General features: G+C 39.2%; 1 long non-coding RNA gene across 1 annotated transcript in view; it reads right to left on the bottom strand.

Annotated features, from left to right (window-relative positions):
* Positions 1-4,165: 4,165 nt before the first annotated feature.
* The window catches only part of LOC121935562, a 78,723-nt gene continuing 55,159 nt past the window's right edge, over positions 4,166-27,729 (bottom strand). Inside the window, exon 3 of the long non-coding RNA XR_006104818.1 lies at positions 4,166-4,746. This is a non-coding gene — a long non-coding RNA (uncharacterized LOC121935562). The remainder of the gene's footprint in view (positions 4,747-27,729) is intronic.

Below are 27,729 nucleotides of genomic sequence, written 5' to 3' on the forward strand. Positions count from 1 at the left end.
ATTTGCAGTATTTTGAATATTTCTATACATATTTACCTTTAGAGAGCATTCTAAGGTAGAAATAGAATAGTAGGCCCTCCTTATCCACAGATTCAACCATCCGCAGCTCGAAAATATTTTAAAAAATATGTAAGTTTCAAAAACCAAAGCTTGATTTTGTCATTTTATATAAAGGACACTGTTTTACTACACTGTTGTTTATAATGGGAGTTGAGTATCCATGGATTTTGGTATCCATGGGAGGTCCTGGAACCAAACCCCAGTGGATACCAAGGGCCCAGTATATAGACAAGAGGGTTTCAAGCAAATCCTATTATTATTATTATTAACAAGGCCCACCCACAGCTGCTTGTCTTAAAAACAGCACTGTAACATGTACCTTTCTGAACTGCCTGAGTTTAGTGTAACTCTTTGCTTTTGACTATGTTTTGAGCTTATACTTCTACTTTAAAACATATGAAGCAGACATTTATTCAACTGGACTATTCAACTGCAGTCTGTCTGTCCAGTAGTACCTCTCCATAGGAAATGGGACGATAGTGGTCCAAACTCTATTACATACTATCTGACATGCTTTAAACAGATGCCAATGGTTGAATCTGGGACTTTGATGAATGTAAAGAAGATGTGTTATGCTGGCCAACAAAGCTGTGATACGAGTCCTCAAAAGTATGTCTGAAAGCACATGTGATCACCTTTCTGAAACTAAGCAGGTTTACGTCTGGTTGGTGCCACATATGTCACCTTGAGTTTCATGAATGAGACTGGCAGGACATATAAATATAATAAACCAAACTAAAATGCCATAGTTGAATTCATACAGACATCATACCTGTTGTAGGAAACCCTGATTTAGACTGGGATTGCAATATGGGGTGGATTACAAAACAAACCAGCACAGGTTTCCCAATGCAAAGTATAGCCTGAGGTTTCTATTATTGTAAAGGGCAATTATGTATAATACTTTAAAGACTGAGCAGTGTTCTTGATTCATATAGACCAGCAAGAGACAGTCATTCGAGACTAAGACTGATTTTTAACATTTGAGACACAGGAGGTGAGAATATGTTTTTACTAACCTGAGGCTATTTAGATTCCTTTGTGCATTTGCAGCAGCATTACATTCTCTATGTGTATCCTATAATGCTGTATCAGCATTGTCCCTATGTTACTTGTTAAGCTAGAGCAGATGCAATTGATTTGACACTTTTGATTTGCAACTAATGGTATTACACAACAATTGCAGCAACTTGGTGTGCTCCAGATATTGCAACTTCCATTGGCACTAGCCAGCATAAACCAATGGTGGGAACAGATGGGGAGTTGCAGTCCAACAAAATTGGGAGGACCCCAGTGTAAAGAACAGTACATTGGAAGTGCAGTGAGTTCTTTTGCACTTGACAACATTGAGAATATCCACTTTTCCAGTGATAGTATGAAAAAATATAGAATTTTAATCTATAATCTATCAAAGCAAGAGCATTTTCATTGTGAAATACAATATGCTTTTCCGCTTTTACCTTTTAGTTCATAGCTGATGTATTGTCAAAGCACATACACCTCATTACAGAACTTTTAAAAACAGAAACGTTAATGCTTATGCAAGGCTTGTGTTTTCTTGACACAATTCCTGTGGCTCAACACATGCAGAGAGTTTTTTGGCTGGCAGTTGTTTTAATCTGCTTTGAACAAATGTCTTTTTGCACTTGTTTATGGATTGTTCTTGTGCTCTGTATTTGGCAGCACAGTCCTATTAGAAATAAGTCTATGTTAACGGAAATGTACCCCTAGGTAACTCTACATATAACATTATAAGCCTAAATATAATGCAGATGTTTGAGGCAAATGTCTTAGAAACCTTAGGCATAAAACAGTGCTGGCTATGAAGATAGTTTTACATGATCAATTCAGAGTGGATGTGGCATGTGGATAGCAGCTGTGTGGAATCCAGAAATGGTCGCTCCTTCACCAGAAATCTCCATCAATGAAACTGACTTGGCTGACTCTTTGCAACAATTTGCTATAGCAGTCAGAGGAACCAAAAGATTTAAAAATAATAGTGGCATTAGAATAATATTCTGATATCAATGTTGCACTCATAAAATTCTTTTTATGAATCTCTACATAGAACATATGTCTAAGTGAACTTGCTCAAATTCCATTGTAATCTGAAATGGCTTGGTATGAGAGTTCAGGTTTTTCCCATGCTGTTACAAAACTTTAAAAAGAAAGGGCAGAAAGGTAACAAAATGAAATCCTGCCAACAAACACCTTTCCAGGAGAGCAGGAATTTTAAGTGTCTCCCCAAGGCTTCCTTCATTTGCCATCCATGCCAAGAATTCTGAGATCAGAAACAAGAACAGATTAGAGGTGGGGAACTTATATGGTCAGATGTTGCTGGACTACATCTCTCATTCCTATTATCAGTGACGACTGGGTCTGATTGGTGTTAATCCCATAATGCTTGAAGGGACACAGATTCTCCATTCTTATATTAGAGTATCCTGGTAGTGTCATTCAATTGTATGTTGGTGGGTGAGCCTCTCAGTTTTCCCAAAGCTCAATTCTAGATGTCTTAAGTTGAGACAACTGCTTAAGTTACTTCATAGTAGTATTTACTATATAAAGCCATACTTTACATACACACTTTATATACATGCATACATACCTACAACATGGCATTAGAGCTAACATCCAAAGTTCAGTATCCTGAATGCTGTGTTGTGGAATTAACCAAACTCTGTAGTACTGGCTGATAATCAGTTTATTTCAAATGTGGCAGCCAAATAAACAAAAATATTACAATACACCAGCTGAGGAATGTGCAAACACAGCCTACAAAAAGATGCAAATGTGAAACATACAAATACAGAACAAGAAAATAAGCATGTTTCTAAATAGCATTACAATTATAATTTGGGGAAGGGGCTGAAAAGGGAGGCATTGTAACAAATACCAGTTTTTAAGCCAGTATTCTAGTCTGAAATCCTGCATTGGAAAACATATGTCTGTCACATAGCTATGTCTCACTGTATTACTGCTAACAACTCACTTTTGAAATGATGCACCCTCACCCTCCCAACATGGCCATTTCAATGTTGTGGGAGAGCAAGGGGAACAGCAGAGATGCATCCAGCTATTTTCCTGTAGCTGACTGACTGTAACAGGCATCTGTAGGGACCCCTAGGGGTCTTCAAGAGGTCTGGGCAGATGATGTACTTTTGCATCACATGCAGCTACAAGAAAATAACCGGACACATCAAAATATGGGTTCAGTACTTCAGAACTGTGCAGATACACAACTGCTGAGCTGGTAGAAACAGGTGTACACTGCTCCCCCAATAGGAATTGTGCCTTCCGATATGAAATTTTCCTTTAGGTTGCCAAATTTTTAGCATTACAATAATTTAAAACTTAAGTTGAGCATTTAGAAATAAAGTTTAGGCATCCAAACCCACTGGATTAAAACATCCAACACCTACGTCTGAAGAAGGTTTTCTAAGTAGATGTCCATGAGCACCGTCTTGCAATGCTTTTCATTAGGAGCATCAAGTCTTCTGTTCTCCATGCAGGGAAAGCCCTCTAGTAAACTGGCACACTGTGAACTATTGCAAGTATGGCTGGTAGTACGTTAACTGGTCTTCCTGAAGATGAGCTTCTGTAGTTGAAATAACACTGAAATTCAAAATGTCTATATAAATATGGCCAAAGCTAGCTTAATAGCACATTTGAATGATGCTCAAAAGCCAGGTCATATTGCATGAATAACAATAGCAAGTACATTTCTATACTGCTTATCAGTGCACTTAAGCACTCCCTAAGAGGTTTACAAAGTGTAAGCTAATTGCCCCCAACAATCTGGGTACTCATTTTAATGACCTCAGAAGGATGCAAGCCTGAGTTGAGCTTGAGCCCTTTTGCTGGTATTGAACTCGCAACCTTGTGGTTTGTAAGTGAGTGGCTGCAGTACAGGCATTTAACTATTAGTCTCAGAATCAATGATGACAATGTAAAGAATAGCATGTTAAGACCTAATAGATTATGTTTAAGGAAAAATGGATCTTATTTAAGTGAAAACTAATTATTTTTACTGTAATCAATTTTCTTGTTAACCTTTTATAGAAATGAAGAATTAACAGTATTTCCCATTTCAAAAACCACAGTATTTCCCAGTTCAAAAACCACCCATTTACTTTAAAAGTAGGTTATAAATGTTCTGAGAGCCAGCATGGTATAATGATTTAAGTGTTGGACTACAATCGGAGACAAGGGTTTGAATCCCCCATCAGCCATGGAAACCCAATGTGCAAGTCGACCATTGCACAAGTCAACCTTTATGCAAATCAAGCATCAGAGGAAGGTAAAGGCAAACCCACTCTGAACAAAGCTTGCCAAGCAAACCCCATCGTAGGTTAACCTTAGGGTCACCATAAGTTGGAAATGATTTGAAGGTACACAAAAACAGCAAATAAATGTTCCACAATGAAGTTGGGCCCATCCAGCTTTCCATTCCTCACGTACGCAGAGTGTTTTCTTTTTGAATAATTCTTTGGGCAGTTGACTGTGGCAAGGGGAAACCCTGGTGTTGTGAAGTAGCCGTTCTGTGTTTGGCAACGGCCTGATTCACAACACCAGCTGCTACACCGAGCCATATGATTTAGACCTCCATTCTTCCTGTTGCTGGACTTGTTCTATTCTTCAAACTCTTGGGATTATGATTCAGTGATTATTCTTCTTTGTGTCCACCTACAAAGGAAAAAAAAACCCAAAGAAATCTTGTTAGGTCTAAACTGAAAGTACAGCGTAATTCCTTTGTTGTTGTTGCTGCTCTTTTAAACATTATAAAATACAGAACATTACCCCAGATAAAGCCACTCACTCAATGCAGTGTTAATAATCTTTCCCTCAAACAAGCATAAATCAAATTTTGTGATGCCAAAGTAAACACGTAGGGCTCATTTCACATTGTTTATTTTATGCCTGATTTTTCAGTAACTTGGGTAAAATCTACAGCATAAAGTATAGAGTGGGAAAGCTGGGAATGGCATGCTTCACTTTTCAAAACTGAGCTGTGTAAGTCTTCTGTAGCAATAATGACAGTGGTATTTTCCAAGAAAAATGTTAAGAATAGGATCACTTTTTTTGTGGAATATAATCAAGTCAGATTCATGGAATGTTATTAGATGGTTGGCAAAACTGCACATGAGAGTGATGCTAGGAAGAAAGTGACACACAAGAGCAATAATATATAGCAAAATACACCATCTTCTGAAGTAGAAAATACAACCTCAAATCTCAGTTAAGTTCCAAAATGGTATCCACAAAGGATGGGGAGATGCAACTCTCTGGACTTTGGAGTGGGTGACCTAGATGCGTAGGTCCATCAATATTACAACCGCCAAAACAGTTTTTCCAGATTAGCTACCATGTCCCTAACTTGGCATTCCTGGTTGCTAATGCATCTGAGCTGGGTAAAGGCACTATTTCTATTTACTGAGGTGTTTTAAAAGTGTTTATAACCTCTTCTATGTATGTGCCATATTTTGAATGTTACTGTTGTTGGTCATCTTGACTACCATTCAAGGGAGCAGAAAGGCAGGATATAAATTTAAACAAGCACAGATTAGAAGCCCTGCAAATGCACAGGTGTAATGGGAAATATCTACTTCATCTAAACACCAACTCACTCTGACCCCAAACACGTGGTAAAGTAATGCCTTTTTAGAGAAGACAAGCTAACTAGTAGCTAAGATATACCAACTCATGCAAATCCTCCCCTTCAACAGATTTACTCCCTTCCCATTCATTTGCTTTCCAGTTCTTCTTAGCACTGTCATTTATGTATTGCTCAATTAATTCAAGGTCTTCCCAAATTCCATCTCCCTTCTTATATCAGCAGCTCCTCTTCCTATTTCCAGCCCAGCTAAGAGTGAATCATTGAAAATACATACTGTATAAACTCATGTATAAATCTAGAAATTTAGGTCAAAAAATTGACGCAAAAAACCTCAGTCGACTTATCCATGGGTCAACATAAATACTGTATCTTAATTCTTATTTAAAAGAAGGAACAATCCCCTGGTGAAAGGCAAGAGTATAATCTTTCCTGGAAACACCAATCCCCTCTACTCTCTCATCCATTCAGCCTTAAGAGTGAGCACAAAGAGCTATGTCTGATGGAATTTTGTAAGTTCTTTGACATTGTTTTGCTTTGCTTCATCCTTTAGATCCTTTGCTATATGCCCTTAAGTTTTACTCTCGACTTATCCATGGGTCATATCAAAATCCATAACTTGCCCTTGACTTATACATGAGGTCGACTTATAGTCAAGTATATACAGTATATTCAGTTGCATACACACCTAGGAGATCTGAGGCATTGAGAAATATATCCAGGGCATGTGCACCATGGCCCCATCCCTAGTAATGGTCCTGCTCTTTACCAGACTAAGCATTCTGATTTTGATTATGATGCAGTTGAGTTTCTGTTCAGTGGAACAAAACATACAGGAATTTTCTCATTTTTCCCATTACACTCTGTAAAACAGCCAGTATTCAACCCAAAGTGCCAAAATTATGTGACATATCTCATGGAAGATAGAACAAGCTAATCAAAAGTGATACTAAATACTATATTAATGTTTCTATTAAGGTTGCCTGATCTTGAAATTGACACATAAAGCAAAGCCTGCCTATACTTATGGTAGAGATGTATTGTTGGTACATGTGGTCCATCCAACAAGAAATACTGTCTTACCCATGATAACAGGTCTCCACAAAATCAACACCTTACAGCCAAAGGCAGGAGTTAGTTCTAACATCATTGTAGGTTACTCCAAATAGTCAAGATGTGGATTACAGATGAAATGTTGGGTAATAGTGAAGGGACATGGAAATCAACATCATCTGGAGGATCACCAATTACTCATGTTGGGTTTAAGTTTCTTAGGCTACATCTGCACTGCAGAAACAATCAAGTTTGACACCACTTTAACTGCCATAGCTCAATGGTATGTAATCCTGGGAATTGTAGTTTTGTGAGACATTTAGCCTTCTCCCTGTCAGAGAGCTCTGGTGCCACAACAAACTACAGTTCCCAGAATTCCATAGCATTGAGCTATGGTAGTTAAAGCAGTTTCAAACTGGATTATTTCTGCAGTGAGGATGCAGCCTAAAGGTAACAATCTGCTCTTTTAAACTAATTCATTGCATGAGTTATCTGAAAGGCTCCAGCATCTGCATGGATAAATTAGACTTCCACTTGGTGGAAGGTGAAAGGCTGCTTCCAGTTGACTGCACTGGTGACTGTTTTATGCTGCATAATATCTACTGCACCAAAGAAGTTTGGCAGGATTCATCTGCAGAGGACAGAAAGAGAACTGAATTAACTGGCTATTGCCAAGGAAGGAAAATCTATTTGCATGAAAACAGCACTAATAAATGTCTGTCAGATGAATTCCACAGCATATGGATGGCGTTTGTAGTCATGTTTGTCCCAGAAATTGAAAACCCCAGACTAGGTGACAGGATATTTTTTTACCAAGACAAATGCCAATGAAATTGCTGCATGGTTTAAGACTTGATTGTTTGTTAACTGTTTGGGTCTCTTTGAATAGTGCTCTCTCTAAAGAATTATGCTTGGGCAGACAGCAAGATGGCAATTGGGTTGGTTCAGTTCTGTCCTGTTGAACCAGAGTCCTTTCACTTTAATTATATTGCTGTCATTTTATTTTAGTTTCATCCTATTGACTCCTAGGATTTGTAGTTTTGTGATGCAACAGAGGAACTCGCTGGCTGCAAACTATTAATGTACCTCTCTAAACTGCAAATCACAGAATCCCACTGGATGTTTCCTTGGCAGTTAGTGTGGAATATATTTGGACTGATGGCTTCTTCTCTGATCCTGGAAGAATAATTCCTTTGAATGTATTGTTCACATAACAGCAGGATATCTAAGAGCAAGATTAGATGCCTGCAAATCACGCGTGGGACATATTCAAATATGTATATGTTTGGCTATTGATCACCTGATGTGGTTTGAGAATCAAGAGCTGGATACAGACCCACTGATGATTCTAAGCATAGCTACATCTGGATCCTGCGCATTGTATTCATCTCATGTTAGCATATTGCGTGAAGCAACCTTTTTAAGCTAGTACAACTAACTTGGCACTAGCATTCTACAATGGATTTCTGAGATAAGGAGAAGAATGGTGAAGACAAGAATCCTTTATAAATTCAAATTCATTTCTCCCTGACCATTTAAACCATATTCCTGAGAAGTCAGACCCCTTGGTAGCCTGCTGTATCCAGGCGACATAACAGTGGCCAGTCATTGGACTAGTCAGGGCCATTTCACCAGAAATTCATCAGGACAGCCCTCTCTCTTCTGAATGCATGGTTCCTGCTGGTTCCTGTTAAGCTGTGTGTGGGTGTGTGTACACGTGTACACACACACACACACACACACACACTGTCAGATATTTCAGGCTAAGTAAACAAGCCATCCATCCCTAAGCCAAATGTCCCAATTAACCTATACTTCTATGTTTCCCCTCCTGTAACCTAGTACCTCATGAAATATGTACTAACCTTTAAGCAATGCCTGTCATATTTGCTTGGTCAACTGTCTCTCTCATCTCAGACACTTCTGCTGCAGCCCTATCTCCCAGTTTAAATTCTTCTTACTGCTACAGAGAGATTTGGCCACAAACTGTCCTAACTTTAAGGTGAATGGACGGGTATTGTGATGAGTCAGATGCTTTGCTATCCCCAAAAGATCTAAATATTTTGACATATATATATATGCTTTAAAAAAACAACACCTGACCCTGATGTACTATTCTTTGCATTTTATTGTTACTGGGATCATGATCATTATCATCATATTTGCAAGCAGGAGATTTAGGAGTGATAAGAGAATGACATGAAACTAGAAACAAATGGCTAGCTAGGAAATGTGAACAGTTACAGTCCCATGTGGAGAGCCTAGGACCTCATAGCATTTTCAGTACAATCACTGCCCGCTCCCCATATATCTCAGTGAGGTTTATTAATTTGTGCAATTTCAGTTTTGGAACTCAGTTGATACCACCACATTGGTTAACAAATTCAGTTAAGTGCTTTAAAAAGATCTACAATGTTTAATCATTCAAAACATGCAAAGTGAAACTGGCAAGTCTGTAATTCTCAAGAATTACTGAACTCACATCTATTGAAGTGTTTAAAGAAAAATGTCCATAGCACTGAGTACTGGTGCTTGTAATAAAGAAACAATTTTAGCTGTGCAACTATGTTTTAAAGCAGAGCCAACATTTAGTAGAAGTACATCGGTGCTATTAATATGCAGGACAAGAGACCTTCTTTCTTTAGCCCAATAACTCAGCACCCCTCGTCTGTGATATCTTTATCCTCTGCAGGTTAATCCTGCCAAATTTCTTTGCTACAGTACATGTCACACAGCGTATAATATCCAACAACACCATTTTGCTAATCCTGTTTTATGAGCTTTGTTGCCCTGTCTGGTCAATCCAATAGTCGTTAAAAACCTCATGGAAGTTTTCTGCCAAGATCTCTTTTTTCCTATGTAGTTTCAATTAAAGGGTTTGAGAGCCAAACATTGTATTTGGACATCTGCCAATGTCCTTCAGACACAGAATGTCAAGATACTTAATTAAATAGGCCTCCAAGCTCTTTCAGACACCCCACCTTACCCAGTCAGCTTGAACGTACTAAATGGAAGTGTAAAAAGAAGAAAAAAATCAGTTCAAATCTCTTTTCGTGCGTTCTCTGTACAATAAGGACTTGAGGTCGGTCAAGTCACAGCACATTCATTATCTTAGAAACAGATTAAACAAACATGCAAGGATGGGTGTCATTAAAACTACCTTTGTTGGCTTGTTTACCATTTAATGGACTCATTAACATTAATTATTACACAAGGAATACATCAACACTTTTGACTGTTATATTTTTTTCGGGCCAGGTCTACACGTTTTAAAAAAGGAAACAAAGTTTGAAAGCATCCCAGTTTTCGTGCCGTACTCCTAATTTTGTGCCGTATTCTTAACAACTGCACACATCTTTTTTAAAAAGAATAGCAACAAACAGTACCAGCGTTCTGATGCAATATCACTTGTTCTTAGATATCAAGTGCAGAATGCTTTATATTTTTTAACTTTTTAAAAGGGCTACTTCCTTCTCCTTTCCACAGTGTGACATCACACAGAGTGACAACAAACTGTTGCATTTAAAAAAATAATTGTCAGCTTTTCCATGCAAGGTATGCATGGTAGCTAAAGTGTGTGTGTGTGGGCTGTTGTTGAGATAGTCTTTCTCTGACTTTACCATTCTCTCTCTACTTTGCACAAACTAGATTTTCATAATGGGCCCAAACAGACAGGCCAAAATAATGCTGCTTTGGGTCACTTTGGAGGTATGCTGTTTAAATGACACACGCATCTTAAGAGGCCAGAAGCTGCACCAAAGCTGCACTCCAGTCCTTAGAACTGGAGCATGGCTTTGGCATGGCTTCTGGCCTCTTAGGACACATGCGTCATTTAAAAAGCACACTTCCAAAGTGGCCTGAAGCAGCTTTATTTTGGCCTGTCTGTTTGGGCCCATAATATTAACTTACCCTGGGTCATATAACATTAGAAAGCTTCAACTGCTAAATTTATTCAAATTATTTAGAAACTGCAGCTAAAACTAATTTTTAAAAAATGACACAGTATTCCACATTTGATGGTATCATCATGGCACTGTAGAATAGAGCTGAGCTTGACAGCTTGTCTCTTAGCCCAGGCCAAGAAAAGAAAAGTAACCAGTATAATAAAATAATAATATTCATTTGTATTCCGCTTTTTCACAAAGGAATCAAAGCAGATTCCAATAGTATAATTAAAACATCAAACAATTAAAAATTACAATTAAAAAACCCCCAAAGCCCAATCCTTCCCCCAATCATAAAAACAGCGATCAATCCCTAAAAAAAGATTAAACATCAACAAATTAAAAACTGTCCAATATGAATACACTAAAATTTCGGGCAGATTAGAGCTAGAAATGAGTCTTCCTCTAGAGGAGAGGGAACGGGGGCGATGGTATCAATCAATTTTGATATCAGTATCAACAGAGGAGGAGGCAAGTCTAATGGATCTAACCTAGTCTGGAAAGGCCTGCTGGAAGAGATCCGTCTTGATAGCCTTTTAAAAGGCTTCCAAGGTGGTAATATGATGGATCTCATCTGGCAGGTCGTTCCAGAGCCAGGGAGCGGCTGATGAGAAGGTCCTTTGGGTCACCACTGAGTCTGGTCTTCTTAGGTTGTAGCAGATTCTTCCCAGAGGACCGAAGTGTGCGGAGTACAGAAAGCAAGACATTACTTCACTTTTCTTTAGTTGCAGAGTGTGTTTCTTTCAGTATCCTCAAATCTTTTGCTTGTTTCTGTTTCAGTCAATTCAGGTACCTTAACGACTTTACTTGTTCTAATGCTGCAATTTTGTATTATGAGGGCACAATGTGTAATTTTAATAGTATATGGACAACTTAGCTAATTAAAGTCTTTCTTATGTCCATTTCCTCCCTTTGCCCCATTATTCCAGTGCTGAATATGATATTGATTTTACTTAATATTATTTTAAGAATGTTTGTTCTGAAAGTATATTACAACAAAGACTTACTATTCCCATATTCTGCATTGGTAACTCTGCTGCTCTGTCACTAAAGTTCAGGATGGATAATCACCTTCTCTTATCACATCCATCCTCACAATATTCCTGCAAGGAACTTTTGGTTCATGAGTTTGCTTCTCATCCCTGCTTAGTATAGTGGGCTCTTGTTATCCACTGGGGTTTGGTTCCAATAACCCCCATGGATAACAAAATCCGTGGATGCTCAAGCCCCATTAACTACAATGGCTTAGTAAAATGATGTTCCTTATATAAAATGGAAAGTCAAGGTTTGCTATTTGGAGTTTATAATGTTTTGGAATATTTTCAAGCTGTGGATGCTTGAATCTGTGGATAAAATATCCCTGGATAAGGAGGGCCAACTGTATGCTTATGTCCCCTCAGGAGATGCTCAGGAGCCAAGGACTATATTGGAATAATGGTGGGAAAATAGGATTGGGAATTTGAGGGACATTTTACAAGGGAAGAAATGCTGCAACATTTTGTTGCTGGTCCCACATGTCACTCCTGTGTTTTAAAATGCCAGGAGGATTTAGAATTTTCTTCATGGAGTTTTCTTTAACATATATTCATTGTCTCTGACCAAATACAACAATGCATCGTTCTAATCAGTGATATCCCTATTTGGTATTAAAAACAAGAAGTTAAAGATGAATGTCATCTTCCCTTTTTCATCTATACACAGCTAGACAGTGATCAGTGTGCTGTTCATCGAGTGCGGGTTGAATGGGATACAAGGAAAAGACTGCAGAAGCACTGCAAAATGCCGACCATCTCAGCCTGTCAGAATGAATCCTCCTTGCCTCTTCCTGAGTCTAAATGACCATAATAAAAATGGAAAATGGATTGCATTTTGCCAGCCATCCCATATTGGCCTTGCATGCTTTCTGTGCTAATTATAGCACAGGACAATTAAACTATTTGCTAAATTAGCATTTCTTGCCCTCCAGCCTCATGGCTGGGCAGAAGTCCACAGAGAGGGCTTGCTGTGCTACCTTGGTGTGAATTTGTGCTGACAGAACAGTCCATTCGTTTTCACGTCTTTTGACAGCTGTGCTTACCTAGCAGAATGTAAACATCTTTGGACTTTGCTTACTGGATAAAATGAAGCATTAGTTTCCGACTGCATTTCCTCCTCTAAGATCAATCATACATGTAGGCTAGACACAGCATCCCTGTGTTTGTAATTAATCTCGTAAAGGCAGAACATCTCTCCATCGATTGCTTGCTATATCTGTCTGCATCCTTTGAGAGGAAAAATGGAGTCAAGAGGGGAAAATATATGTAGCGCAGTCAGAATAATGACCAGGCAGTCATTTCTGCTCTAGTACATGCAAAACACATGTAGAAAATATAAATGCAAAACAGGAAGTTGCCTTTTTGTCAGCACATAATGTAAAAATGATGAAACATTTACAGTGGGAATTTGGGACTATTACCAGGTATAACGACAGAGTTCAATTATTCATCTGATCACAGAGAAGCTAGGGGTTTCATCTTGATTTGTGCCAGCAAAATCAAATGCAATTCAGATTTCAACTGGAAAGAACTTGATTTGTCCCTGCCATGAACAACTAAGTTTCAGACCAAATAATAATAATGATCTGAGTTCATGTAAATCATTCAGTGATACAAGAGATGTCAGTAAGACTTTAAGTGGGCCCCCCTCAATTGTGGGAGATGATGTGGGTCAAAATAAGAGGGAGAAAAGTCAAAGAAGAAGTGAACATCTGGGATTAATATCACTTGTTCTATTTCCTCTGAACTATGCATGTTACTTCCTATTGACAATAGTGAATTTAAACTGGGCAACAGTTATTAGGGTAAAAATGAGAGAATTTAGATGCTCAACTAAGGGCCTAATGGGAAATTTCAGCCTTTTCATCACTGAAGGGGTGATCAACTTGTTTTTAAGGAAGATCAGATAATCTGTGCATATGTGAATGCACTGTTAGAAAAATATTCATTTAAACAACTGTGAAAATATTTGATTGACAGGTGGCATCATATCCTGTGTGACTGGTATAGAACGCTGAGTCAGAGCACATGGCATGATGCAAACTCTGCTGAGGTTGCATCATGTTGTGAGGCACCAGGTTATGACTCACAACCAATACTGTATATAAATGGGCCAGGAGAAAGATCACATGTGTATTGTTGGGCTTGGTGTGGTCTGGTCTGGTTGGAATCACATGGATCAGTTTGGGTTGGATGGCTTGTGATATGGTTTGAATTGAAGCTGTAAGATGATGTACTACGGACGATAAAGTGGATGGAAGTCAGAGAGGAGAGACTGTAATTGTTTCTACATATTGCAACTCAAGATAAACAACCTCCAAGGACTTGGATGAAATCAACAGTGTCTGTGAGTTATTTTTCAGTGTGGAAAGTGGTCAGTGCATTGTCTATACATATATCTGGATTTTTTGCTTCTGTACTTTGCTATGTTATTGTTGAGCTACATCTGAATGCATCGTCCTCAGATTGCACTGAAAGTTAGATCCTGAAATGGCAGCGAGTTCATTAGAGAGCCAACAATGGGTTACGGGCCCTCTCAGTATCAAAATAAATTCAGTCTCTGCTTTCCAATAGAACTGGGTTAGGCATAGATTCAGATCTTGTTGGACTACAAATCTCATCAGCCCTAGCCAGCATAGTCAATGGCGAGAAAGGTGGAAAGCTGCAGTCCAACACATATCTGGAGCAACACTTTGCCGACTCCTGCTGTAGAAAGAACAGCAGGGAGGTGCAAAATGGTTATAACGCATCATAATAAATTGAGTTTAGAACTCTCCTGAAGCAATTTGATACCTGCTGAGTTCAATGGAGCTTACTCCTAAGTAAGTGAGCATGCAGTCTCAGGCTGCAATCCTATGCCTAGGAGTAATGCCTCAACTCAACGGGACTTCAAAGATGACTCACAAGCACTTGGCAGTGAGGTTCTTTCTCTCCCCCACCCCTACATATTTTAATTGACTTTAGTTACTGTCCCTGGGAATAGATCAGACGCTTACAGGGAAACTATCCATTGTGACAAGCTGCTAATATATCCTTTAGATGTTTGCTTTCACACTTGCCTATTCAGACCGCTGTGGTATATAATATGCTTTGCATTTTTATGAAAACAGATCTTTAGTTCAGTAACACTAGCCAATCATACCATAGTATGAAATTATACTATATGCTTACAAGAGGCCATAAAAACAAATATTCGGACCATTAATTTACATTTTCACTTTTTAAACTGTTTTTTTGTTTTTTTAAATAACCAAAACCAAAAATATTTTTTACCAAGAAACTTGGCAATAAAACCCCATGATAGGTTTGCCTTTGGGTCGACATGTGTCAGAAATGACTTGAAGGCACGCAAGAACAACTACTTAGATATAAGATATTAATGCCAACAACCTAAATAATGGTTTTTTCAGTTTACAGTGGTGTATGGATGTACATAAAATGAAAACACAGCAGGGAATTGCCAATTGGCTTTAAGTGGTGATGCTTGTTTTCCAGGAAATGCAGGGGACTAATAAACATTAATATTCTAAAAACATATTTTTGTTAAAGTAGGAAAACACTCAAGGATGAGTTTGGGTTAGTGTTTTTAAAAATCTGTGTCCATTTACAGGATTGATTGTTGGCTGTTGAAAGAAATTACAATCTCAATCAAGTGACAAATCAGTGGTCCAAATCTTTCTGCATCTATTAATCAGTTCCCAGTGCAGCAGGCTCCTCCAGCATGCAATCAGACAACAGCGATGCTCACCCCGGACTGTTGATGCCGGCACATAAACTGAAATGACAGGTTGTTCTAGAATACCATTAAGGAGCTTGATCTAAGGGGGCTCTCTTTTCTCCCTTCTCTGGGATGGCTGAGAGAGAGACGGGTCACTTATAAATAATGTCAGATCTAGCCCTAGAAGATCTTGGTGCAGGCTTTGTGAAGTTTGGGCTCTCCCCATTCCTACACGTTTCTACCTGCTGTCTGTTCTGTGGCTGTCTGTATGAACACAAAGCAGAGAATGGTCTTCTCTTCTTTTCTTCTTGTTTTGCCTGAAAACCATTTATAGACTGATTAAAGCTGTGTGTGTGCAATAAACAGGAAACAGCTTGAAACTATCAGGAAATTAAAGCTACCAGCTATGAACAACAGATGCCTAGCCACAGGTAGAAAACTGAGGAAAATGTGCAGAATATTTTGTCTTATAATTATGATACACACATGCACCCTTCCCCAAAAACTATTGGCTCCCTCTCCAAGCATGACTAAGCTATCCATCGTAACTCTGAAAAACCATTTGGTTTTGCTTATACTTTTGAAAACTTGTACAGTGGCCCTTGGTATCCACTGAGGTTTGGTTCCAGGAACCCCCCCCCCCTTAGATACCAAAATCTGCGGATGCTCAAGTCTCATTAAATGCAATGGCACAGCAAAAGAGCCCTGGTGGCGCAGGTGTTAAATGCCTGTAGTGCAGCCACTCACTCACAAGCCACAAGGTTGTGAGTTCAATACCAGCCAGGGGGCTCAGGGTCAACTCAGCCTTGCATTCTTCCATCGGTCATAAAATGAGTACCCAGCTTGCTGGGGGCAATTAGCTTACATGTTGTAAACCGCTTAGGGAGTGCTTAAATGCACTGATAAGCAGTATAGAAATGTATTCGCTATTGCTTCCAGATTCTGTATTTGTTTGTTTCCTGAAATGCAAAAGGAGATCACAAAATTTGCAAAGTCTCATCTGACTGCATTACGCTGTGGTTGTTTGTTTCACAATGCCAACCACTGTAATGTTTCACAGAGTTAAGGCCTTTGCCACTTTGCAAAATCAAACTTGGCAGAATCAGTTTTTTAAAAAAATGTTCCTGGGAGCTGCTTTAATCAGGTTTTAGGACAAATGCTGCAGGGACCAGCTCCCCTGCCAGTCAATGTTCTGTTTTAAAGCAGTGAGTTGTGACTATTTATGGAAGAAGGAAATGACAATCCTTACAATATAAAGACTAAAATGATCTACCAACTGAACAGTTCATAAGAAGCAGATTATAATAATGTTGAGGAAGTGATAAAAATCAGTTCCCATTTTGAACTATGTATAACTATAATTTCAGAATCTCTCAGCTAGCATGGTTGGGGGAGGTATAGTACAATAAAGCTGGAACCTTGCACAGACAGAACTGTTCTCTGTAATTTGTGCTAGGACCTCAAAATATTCATTCAAAATAAGCAAAAATTATCAGCATCAATCCTGGATAGATTTCTTAGTCATAAATACACACATACTGCAATATCAACAAACTAAACAATTTAAATGTATTCTGAGCACAATGAGAGCCAACATGATGTGGTGGTTTGATATTAGACTACACCTCTGGAGAACAGAGTTCGATTCCTTCCTTGGCCATGCAAACTCACTGGATGACCTTGTGAGAGTCACAGAGGATGGTAATTGGTAAACCCCTCTGAAGAAAAACTGGCAATGCAACCCCTTCTTATATATTATTTTAAAGTGGCTAAATTGACTTTAGACTCCATGTTTCTTGTAGTTTTAAAATGTCTTGAATTACATCCAGACTTACTTATACTTTAAAGATTAGGAAACCTACTCAGATCAATATGTTTAAATTTAGTCACGACTAATGTCCCATTGCTTTTGGTGGATCTCTTCTAAATATGATTGCATCTGGATCCTGTCCAAACTCCCAAGCAATCTGAATATCTAGATGATAAAACAGCCTGTTTGTATGCTTCCAGAATAATTAACAATCAACAGCTGTTTTATCTCTGTCTCACTTTGTATTATGGTTTGTCTTGCTTACAGGTGAGCTATACAATCCAGTGACAATAACAGTATATGAGATATCAAACAACTATAAACATTTGAAGGAGTCCTTGGTCTTAATTGTACTGCACTTAATTGTACTATTTCTGTTCTTTGCTCAGTCACCTACACACTAGGTTTGTAATCATGATATCTTAAGTAACTTGGGAATTCTTAATAGCAAAAATACAGAGTTCCCCACACAAAGAGCTTAAAGTTTATTTACTTTGCATTCCCCATGATAAAATATATTAATTTAAATTTATAGAAATGAAAGTGAGTTGACATCATCATCATCATCATCATCATCATCATCATCATCATCATCACCACAACAGAAATGCTACCAACTCAGCTCCACTATATTTAGTTTAATCCCCTTAAGTATAATAATAATAATAATAATAATAATAATAATAATAGGTTTTATTTATATACCGCCCAATCACTGGGAATCCGAGCGGTTTACAATAGAGGGGATAACAGACAGTTCCCTGCCCACAGGCTTACAATCTAAAAGACACGACACAAAAGGAGAAGGGAATGGTGAGGGGGGGAGGGAATCAGGTCCAGCATTCTTCTCTCCCTCTGAGGCCTGGACCAAGGCAGATGGACCGGAGGGAGGGCTCATCTTCTTCAGGCTAGCCCCTGATGGAACTGGGCCAGCCTATTCTCTCCCTCACAGGCTGAAGGATGACAATTATGGAGGGAGGGGCCTCTTTCTTCAGGCTAGCCCCTGATGGTACTGGGCCAGCCTTCTCTCTCCCTCAGAGGCCGAACGATGACAGTTAGGGAGGGAGAAGCCTCCTTCTTCAGGCTAGCCCCTGATGGTACTGGGCCAGCCTTCTCTCTCCCTCAGTATCCATTTTATCTTAACAAGAACCCTATAAGGTAGGTTAGGTTGGGAAATAGCCACAGTTGTAAGATCATCCATGGCTGAATGAATATGCGAGTCCAAGATTCCTTGCTCAAAGCCCAGAATTTCATCAGCTCTACTTCAACTATACAAGCACCTTTTGGTAACACTGGCGGTAGTCCAGAAATACTGTGTAGGAAGAACCATATGTGCAGGGTTAAGGCTTCCCTGAAGTTCCACTACAGCTATCAATGCTACTAAGGAAGCAAGTCACATTTAAAAGGAACAGAGGTTTACCCCTGCAGCCATATAAATGGCAGATATTTCATTATGGTCTCAGGCTCCATGGTTTTCTCTTTTCATAAATGCAGCTTCAGTAGATTGAAGCAACTGTCTATAAAAATTAAAAGGGCATCCTTGGCTCTTGATGATAGTAGCTTTGAGCACCCACAATATCACTGCCTTTAGAAAAAAATGTTATCAGAAGAAATCTGCCTTGGGAGGTGTTTCTACAGCCCTCCAGCAGTCAGCAAGATAAGATATGTGTTTCCTTTGAAAAGATAGTCACAAAGCCTTCTGGAGAGAGAATGCGTTAATAAATGTGCATAATTGCTAGGCTGCTATATTCCTTGATGGGAAATTTTGACAGCCAGTTTTGAATGACATCACAATGTGCTGCCTTTTTCTGGAATTCTCCACCATATCAGCTGTATTTTTTTTAAAGGAGTTCCCAAATATTTCAAGCTTTCAAGCAGGGATCTTTGTTTGCTCGTGTCAGAGAAATATATAGGCATAAGTACAAGGACTGAGATTCCCCCTGTTGTTCTAACTATGTATAGTAAGAAAAAGAGAATGAATGGCACAGGAGCAAAAAAGAAAGGGAGAAAGAAACATGCTATGGTCTGCATGGGGTGAGGGTGGGGGACTATAATTACCCCCATGTATTTAAAAAGGTATTAGAAAAATAAATGGGAGAGTGGCATGCTAAAAGCTAATTATGCTCCCCCCAGTGAGGCAAAGAGAAGCAAAGAAGCTATAAGGAACCAGCTGGCAAACATTCTGAAGACACTGACAAGTGTTTCTAAAGCCTTGTCCCACATATTGTTCGGTAGCCAAGTGGTTAATTTTCTTGTTTCTGTTTTATATCTACAAAAACTGTAGTCTCTTTTTTTGTATTAGGCCATGATCTAGCCATCTCTCTTTTATTTGACTTTTATGTCATTTGGAAAATATTGATTTTAGCTGTTCAACAGCTAAATTGGATCCTAGTTACTAGCTAAAGCCACTCAACTGGTATGCTCTTATCACACCACCTACAAATTTGCAGTTTTGGTAATACTGAAAACTCATCTACTTCTTTTTTTAAATTCATGTCATTGAATCTTTATTTTACCCAAATATGAAACCACACTGGATTAACAGTTATATTTTCCATACTGACCACTATATGTTTTTTCAACCTAACAATCCTAATGATACCTCTAACTGTAATCTAAAACCTGCTTGACATCTTGCTATTGTTGTTGTTATGTGCAAGTTGACTCAAGCATCTGGTGACCCTATGGCTTAGGGAGTTTTCTTAGAAAGATTTATTCAAGGAAGGTTTGTCAATGCCTCCCTCTTAGGCTGAAAAGGTATAACTTCCCCAAGGTAATTTCCATGGCTAAGTAGGAATCTGAACCCTGATCTCCCACAATTTAAACACATTTTAAATTCATGAACATCAATTAAAAATACACAATCAATTAAAAGAGCATAGCATCAATTTAGAAGGCATACTTATTATAAAAAATCAATTCCTAATTTAAAAATTTACAATTTTAAAAACCTTCTGGATAGGCCTGCCAGAAGAGATTAGTCTTTAATGCTATTTTAAACATAGATAGTGTATCCAGCAGGTCATCCTACAATTTAGGGGTGGTTAAAGAAAAAGTCATCTGGTTAACAGTTGTCAGCCTGTTTCTGGCTGGCTGAAGTAAATGTCCCCCAGAAGACCTGATTGCATGGGCCAGATTATACGGGAGAAAGTGATCCCATAGGTAACCTAGACCCAAACCATGTATGGCTTTTAAAGGTTACAACTAACACTTTGTACCCTGCCCAGAAACTAACTGTCAGCCAGTGAAGTGATTTTAATATAAGTGTAATATGATCACTCCTAGATGCACCATAACCAATCTGGCTGTTGTGTTTTAAACTAATTGAAGTTTCTAAATTTTGTACAGAGGTAGCCCAATGTACAGCACATTGCAGACTTCCAGCCTTGAGGTTACCAGTGCATGCACTACCATCTTTAGATTCTCCAGTTCTAGAAAGAGGTGCAGCTGGGGTATCAGGTGAAGATGACAATAAGCATGCCTGACCATTGTATATCTAGGCTGTCATTTGGAGTGATGGATCTAGAAGTATTCCTAAACTGCAAACATAGATTACTACACTATACTCTTATAGTGCTGCTATTTCATTTTTACTGTTCTGGCTGCCTCCCGTTGCATTCTGGTGTTTATAGTTCAGTGAGGCCTAAGTGCTCTCTGGCTGAAAATTCTAAATGCCTTTCCCTAAACTGCAAATCCAGAAATGCAACAAGAGGCAGCCAGAGCAGTAAAAGTGGAATAGCAGCACTATAAGAGTGTAGTGTGGTAATCTCCACAGTCTTTTAGGGGGAGTGTAATCCCATCCATGCCTAGATGATATGTTCCCAACTCCTAGTTAGGACCTTTCACAGTAAGAAACTGTGTCTTGTCTGGATTTAGTTTCAGTTTGTTTTCCCTAATCTAGCGCATTACCTCCTCCGGGCATTCATTCAGAGGAGACACACTATCATTAGCTGATGCTATTTTTGAAGGCATGGAGAAGTGAATTTCGGTGTCACTGCCATACTGATAACACCCTGTCCTGTGCCTCCGTATAATTTCTTCTAGTGCTTTCATGTAGATGTTGAATATTTTTGGGGTTAGAATGGCACCTTGTGGCATACCATATGACAGCTCTTCTTTCTTCTTCTTCTTTTGAGGAGCAACTATGCCAAGCACCACCATCCGGAACCTGCCCAAGAGATAGGACTGGAACCACTGAAGCACAATGCCTTTGATTCCCAAATCTTCCAGGAGTTCCATGGTCAATGGTACCGAAATGCCGTTGAAAAGCACCAACAGGGACACACTCCCCCTGTCAATGCTCGGGTGAAGATCATCCACTGAGTCAACTATAGTGGTCTCAACTCTGAAGCTGGTTAAAATGGGTCTAGATAACTGCTATAAACAAAGATGCCTGGAATCGCCTTGGCCAAAAAAATAAAAATAAAAAAATAAAATTTAACATTGGTCTACAGTTGTTAAAAGTCTAGAACAGTGGTTCTCAACCTGTGGGTCGTGACCCCTTTGGGGGCCAAACGACCTTTTCACAGGGGTCACCTAAGACCATCGGAAAACACATATTTCTGATGGTCTTATCCTCTATCAGGGGGTCACCACAATATGAGGAACGGTATAAAAAGATCACGGCATTAGGAAGGTTGAGAACCATTGGTCTAGAAGGTTCAGAGAAGACCTTTTTTAGAAGAGGTCATACCACTACTTCTTTTAAACAAGATGAAAAGTTTCCCTCCATGACTGATGCATTAATAATATGTTGCAGCTGAGATCTAACTGCATCTGCTCCCTGGAATACCAGCCAAGAAGGAAGGGATTGCCGGGATAAGTTGTCTTTCTTACACGTCTTAAAAGTTTGTCCACACTTACGGTTGTCATGAACTGAAACTGATCGAGTATAATCCTATTCATGGAGTTGCTGGACACCCTGTTGTCAGTTAATGATGACATCTAAGTTGGCTTTTTTCTACGAGTTTTTGTCTGTGAAATGATAGTTAAAAGTATCATAGCTAACTGCAGAATATTTTAGAATTAGAACAGGAGAAGGTACCTGAGTTAGGCCCCTCACCACCCTGAATAGTTCAGCTGGATCTGAATTCACATATGCAGTGTGTTCAGGGACGGGATCCCCTGCCATGGTGATGAGCTTATTTAAATACTCTGACTGAATTTTTTATGCTCATTACCTCACTACCCATTTTATATTGCAATTTATTTTGTATCAAATTACCCTTGCTTTATGCGGGGGATCCATTCTGGACCACCACCACCCCATGTAAAGCAAAAACGTGTACGCTTGAGCCCCATTATATCCAATGGGGCTCATGCTGGCTGCGTGGCCGTATGAGTGCCCCGCAGCTCTGCATGCCATTCGTGAACTCCATTGGATATAATGGGGCTTGTGCTCACTACGCAGCAATGCGCGCATGTAGGGCGTGCACCCATTTCCCAGGCGGCTTCAGCATATACTGAAAGCTGCCTACAAGGAGCCCGTGTACTATTTATTTAAGTTTTATGCGTTTTAATTTATTTAGCTAATTTTTACATGAGTTATTATGTTTATCTGTGTATGTATTTTGGTATTTTGTATTTATTGTTGATATGGTCAGTCGACTAATCAATAAACATTGTTGTTGTTGCTATGTTCAGGGAGCAAGGGTTTGCCTTGTCAGGTATAAGTGAATTTTCCTCCTTTGGCAGACATTATCCTCCTTGTTTCATCTCCCTGTGGTTTTCTATATACTAAGGAGTCTGATTAGTAACAGGTTGGAGAGAATGTTTGGGAGCAATCGTATCAATAGCCCTAATCAGGCCTTGATTCCATCTATCAATGAGGGCTTTGACCAGACCATCAATGATACCAGCCATACAACCTTCTAAGGCTTTCTGGAATCCATTAGCCTTTAAGGGTGGACCATCTTAATAGGTTCACCACCCCTGCCAGGACAGACAATAGCTGTGCTGCTAACTCTGATCAGAAAATGTGTCTATGACAACTCAATTTGCTTGGAACTGAAAAGATCACCAAGGGTGTGACTTGCTGAGTGTGTGGCATCTGGGATAAATTAGGATAGGCCCATGTTTGTCATGGGTGTCATGTAATCCTGTGCTACATCTGACAGACTGATCTTGGGATGTTGAAGTTGCTCTAGACCAAAAGTCTGGGCAATTCCAACACTAACTTCAAGGCCACTCCCTTGAGCTTGGCCAGGTAGTCTGACAGGCAGCAGGATGACCTGAATACTAACAGAACCACCAGTCTATTCCTGGTTTTCAGATTCAAGTATATACATTCAATGTGATTCAGTTCCCTAGCTAACAGATAGTCTGGTCAGGTGAAGATGGTATTAATAGATCATAGCTACTGTATCCCTCATCCAATTTCCCTCACCTGCTCACTAGCACAGTATCCTAGTGGGAGATCCTAACAACATATTGGACCACTATCATCTCCCAGTTTATATAAAACATGCCAGATCAGCTTCCTCATCCTTAAGAAGACCATGCATTATATATATTTTATTTTAAAATCAACTGACATTACATAGGCACAAGGTGAGGTTTCGTGGGTCGCTTGGTTCACTCTCCATGTTCCTTGGGATGTCAGAGCGATTGGAAGGTAAGCATATTTCTCTTCTTCCTTTCTAACAATACTTTACCCTGTCATCAAAATATCTCCCTCTGCTTGAGACAACTCATATTGACCCATTTCCTTTTAACATTTTGCTCAAATAAAACAATCCCCACAGCAACACTAAATATAGACTACACAATTAACGAGTGATACAGTGTTTCACCAGACAACAATTCTCAATCTGTACATACTGGGTTGGTAGAACTGAGTAGATGACCAGCCTGGTACAACCTTACTCATATTAAGGCAGAGACTTATAGCGAACTAGACTGTTATCGGTTTGTGTGTTCACTACTAGTCACTGCCAGCTGGATTTATTAGTATTATAATGACTGATACCCCTACAGAAGTACCTAGGCAAGTAAAATTCTCATAGTGCACTAATGACATATTAACATATAATGGTACTACACAACACATTCAATGCAATATAATATAAATACAAACATAATTTCCCACTTACTCCAGTTCAGTCACTCCCACCTCTTAGACCTCCACCCCAGTTTCTCTTATGTAACTCTGACCCACTTGCTTCCAACCTCCACTTAGTCTGACATATGCAGTTATGATAGGAACTCATTCAGACACCATCCAGACCCCAAGGGGGCATTGTAATTTGACAATGCCCTTCGGCCACTGCCTTGATCTTCTGCTGATGATAACACTAGCTTGCCATACCTTTGCAAGGCAGTTGGTGCTTGGTAGGAGTGGGGTGGCTGGTCCCTCAGATAAGGCTACTCTTCTTACCAGGCTTATGTTCTACATAGCACCATAACTACAGTGCTATGTAGTTAATTTCAGCCAGACTCCCCTCAAAGCCCACTTACTGGAGGTAAGCAGTGGCTGGCATGGATGCGGGTCCATTCCTTTGTTGATTGAGAAGTGGCTTCTTGATGCTCCCACCCCTTCCTGTGAACAATTTCCAGTGCCACAAAAAGCAAAGGACCCCTGTCACAAATCATCTTTATGCTAGAAACTGCTTGTCAGTGTGTGGGGGCAGCAACATCAGCAACATTCTCCTGACTAGGGCCTGTGTACATTTTAGTGAGCAGTGTATTTGACAGTTGATTGGGGGGGGGGGGGGAGAGAATGGAGCGATGAAACTTTCCCCTGCAGGCATCTGGATTTTTTTTTGGTCCCAGAACCAAGACATAGAAAATCTAACAGGAGAATACCTAGCAACCCTTCAATACCTACCAAGAGCAATAAGAGACTGTGATCTCTTTTTTTGATTGACAGGGGAATGGACCTCTGTTTATTCTAGTGGTTGCTTACTGGTAAGCAGGGTTTGGGGGGCTTTCACAGTCCCTACACAGCCCTTAAACTAGGGATCGTGAATATGCATCAGTTACAAATGTGCAACTGTAGGTATTCATAACTATCAGATTGGATTCCGGCCAGAGGCTGGAAGTAGCATGTTCAAAGTCATTATGTCATCTGTAATGCATTACTTTTGGGGGCTAACAATGGCATAAGAATGGCATTATTGCAAAATTAACAGCACAGTTTATAAAGATTTTTCTTTTGATGCAATAAGTAAAGTTTATTCATTAGTCCTAAAAAGATGCTTTTAGGGAGATTTGAGGTCTGTTTTGTGTTTTTAAGTGGTTTAATTTTTTTACAGGTGACCTACAAGTAACATGCTAGTACCATAACAGGTATAACAGCAATGAGTAATGAATCATGCTTTAAAAAGCTCCCTAAATCCTCCCTTGAAAACCCAAAATAACTGTGCTTGTCCATAAGAAAAACAAAATCCAGACTTGGGAAGAATTGCTGTTACAAGGCTCAAAATCATGCAATTCTCCAGATGTAAGACTGCAGCTCCCAGCACTCCACAGCATAGGCTATGCTGGCTAGGCATGCTGGGTGTTGTTATTAAGTCCACAATCTAAAGACCACAGCATGTAAGCTTTTCAATTTTTCATAACTCTTCATCTGCCTAGGTGGTAAAAGGGGTAGGCTGAAGAAAGAAACAGCAAAATTGAAAAATTTCACCAGATGTTGATGCCAAGGGATACTGTAGTAAAACTCAATCCCAAAATGTAAACCACAGATGGAATGAATCACTGTGCCCAGAATACAGCTGGGACAGGGACTTCTTTTCAAAAACAAGACAGAATAAAGATGGTAAATCACCTTAGAACAGCATGTAATTAAGAAGGAAACTCAAGTACAAAACTAGCAGTCAATTTTATTTACTGGTGCTTCCATATGCACAAAGGCTTTTTGGGATGTCAGGTTAAAATGCCTATGTATATTTCAGTGACTGTGCATTTAATGGTTGAGTGAAAAAAGAGAATAAAGAGATGAAACTTTTCTCTGCAGGCAACTGGATTTCTTTTTATCCCAGAATTATTTTAAGGCACAGAAAATCTAGCAGGAGAAATCCTAGCAACCCTTCAATACCTACTAACTCCAATTAAAGATTGCGGCCGCACCTTGTGCCAATTCTTCATTTTCTGAACAAAATAACAGAAACTAGGAAGGTCAGAGTGAATGGTACAGTTTTAACTGGTATTCCCTGCTATCCTTTCACAGGCAGGTGAAGACTTTTTTGAGCTGCTTTGAGTCCCCATTTTGGGGGGAAACATAACAACAACAACAACAACAACAACAACAACAACAACAACAACAATAGTTTTGGCAGGCCTTTAAGGACTGATCACTGAGGAGGAAAGAGTCTCTCAGAATGGGCTGTAATATTTATTTGCTGTTTACTTTTTAATGATCATGTATTTAAATGCTTTCTTTTCTATTGTTAGTTTAATCATATTTTTAGCTTTTGTATGATGTGAATTTTTTTAGCTGCATCTGCTTAAAAATGTGCAGGCTGCCTTGGGTTCCAGACTGGGGAAAGGTGAGATAAAAATAAATAAATGATGATAAAAGTCCATCCAGTGAATTACATGGCTGAGGTAACTTTGAACTCACTTCTCCCAGGACCAAATTCAGTGTCAACATGCATTACGCACAACAGTAACACTTAATCAATACAAGCCAGCATTACCTCTTGTGCAGAGTGTTTTACAGCAGCTTTATTGCATCCTGGTGGTCTCCTGTTGTTTTGGATCACATCACACTTTCAGCCAGTTTAGCCAATAGTTAGGGATAAGGAGAGGTGTAAGCAAAATACCTTGAGGACACCCGGTTGGGAAAGACAGTATGATAGCACTAAAAATCCTACCACTTTAGCAAGTCCAAATCTCCTAAACATATTTAAAAATCCTGAAATACCCAATAACATTGTCAGGACATTATTACCATCCACCATGTTTTTCTGGTGATTACAGAAGCAGCTTTGAGTGCATGTTACCATGCAAGCACATAAGCACTTGAACTGTTCAACTGCAATGTTTTGATGAGTTTTAATAGTATAAACCTACTAAGGGGAGATTTAAAAAAAAACATTTGGTTCAAATGTCAGGTTATGTTTAAATCTAACTGCCAAGCACAGTTATGAATGCAAATAAGGGGCTGGCAGGGATAATAAAAGATGATAATTTAACTTCTGCATTTTTAGTGGGTTAGAAGAGAAGACAAGTAAAAGGTGATAATTATTTGCTATGCAATTAATTTCCTTATATTAGCTGTGGGGCAGATTTTGGTCAGTGCTTCAGTTGGTTGTAGGCAATATATTCTCAACTGATTTGCGAGGGAATTCTCTCTCTCTCTCTCTCTCTCTCTCTCTCTCTGTGTGTGTGTGTGTGTGTGTTGGGGCAAGGGTATCCTCAAGAACTCAATTCAGTATTTCTAGTAACATTTGACTACAAAAATACCATATTAATTTTAAAGGGAAATCCACACACATTCAGGCAAACTTTAAAAGTTGCACTACAGTAAATGTCAGACTTGATGACTCTTAGGC

The sequence above is a fragment of the Sceloporus undulatus genome, chromosome 6 (assembly GCF_019175285.1).
Source record: "Sceloporus undulatus isolate JIND9_A2432 ecotype Alabama chromosome 6, SceUnd_v1.1, whole genome shotgun sequence".
Classification (NCBI taxonomy): Eukaryota; Metazoa; Chordata; class Lepidosauria; order Squamata; family Phrynosomatidae; genus Sceloporus; species Sceloporus undulatus.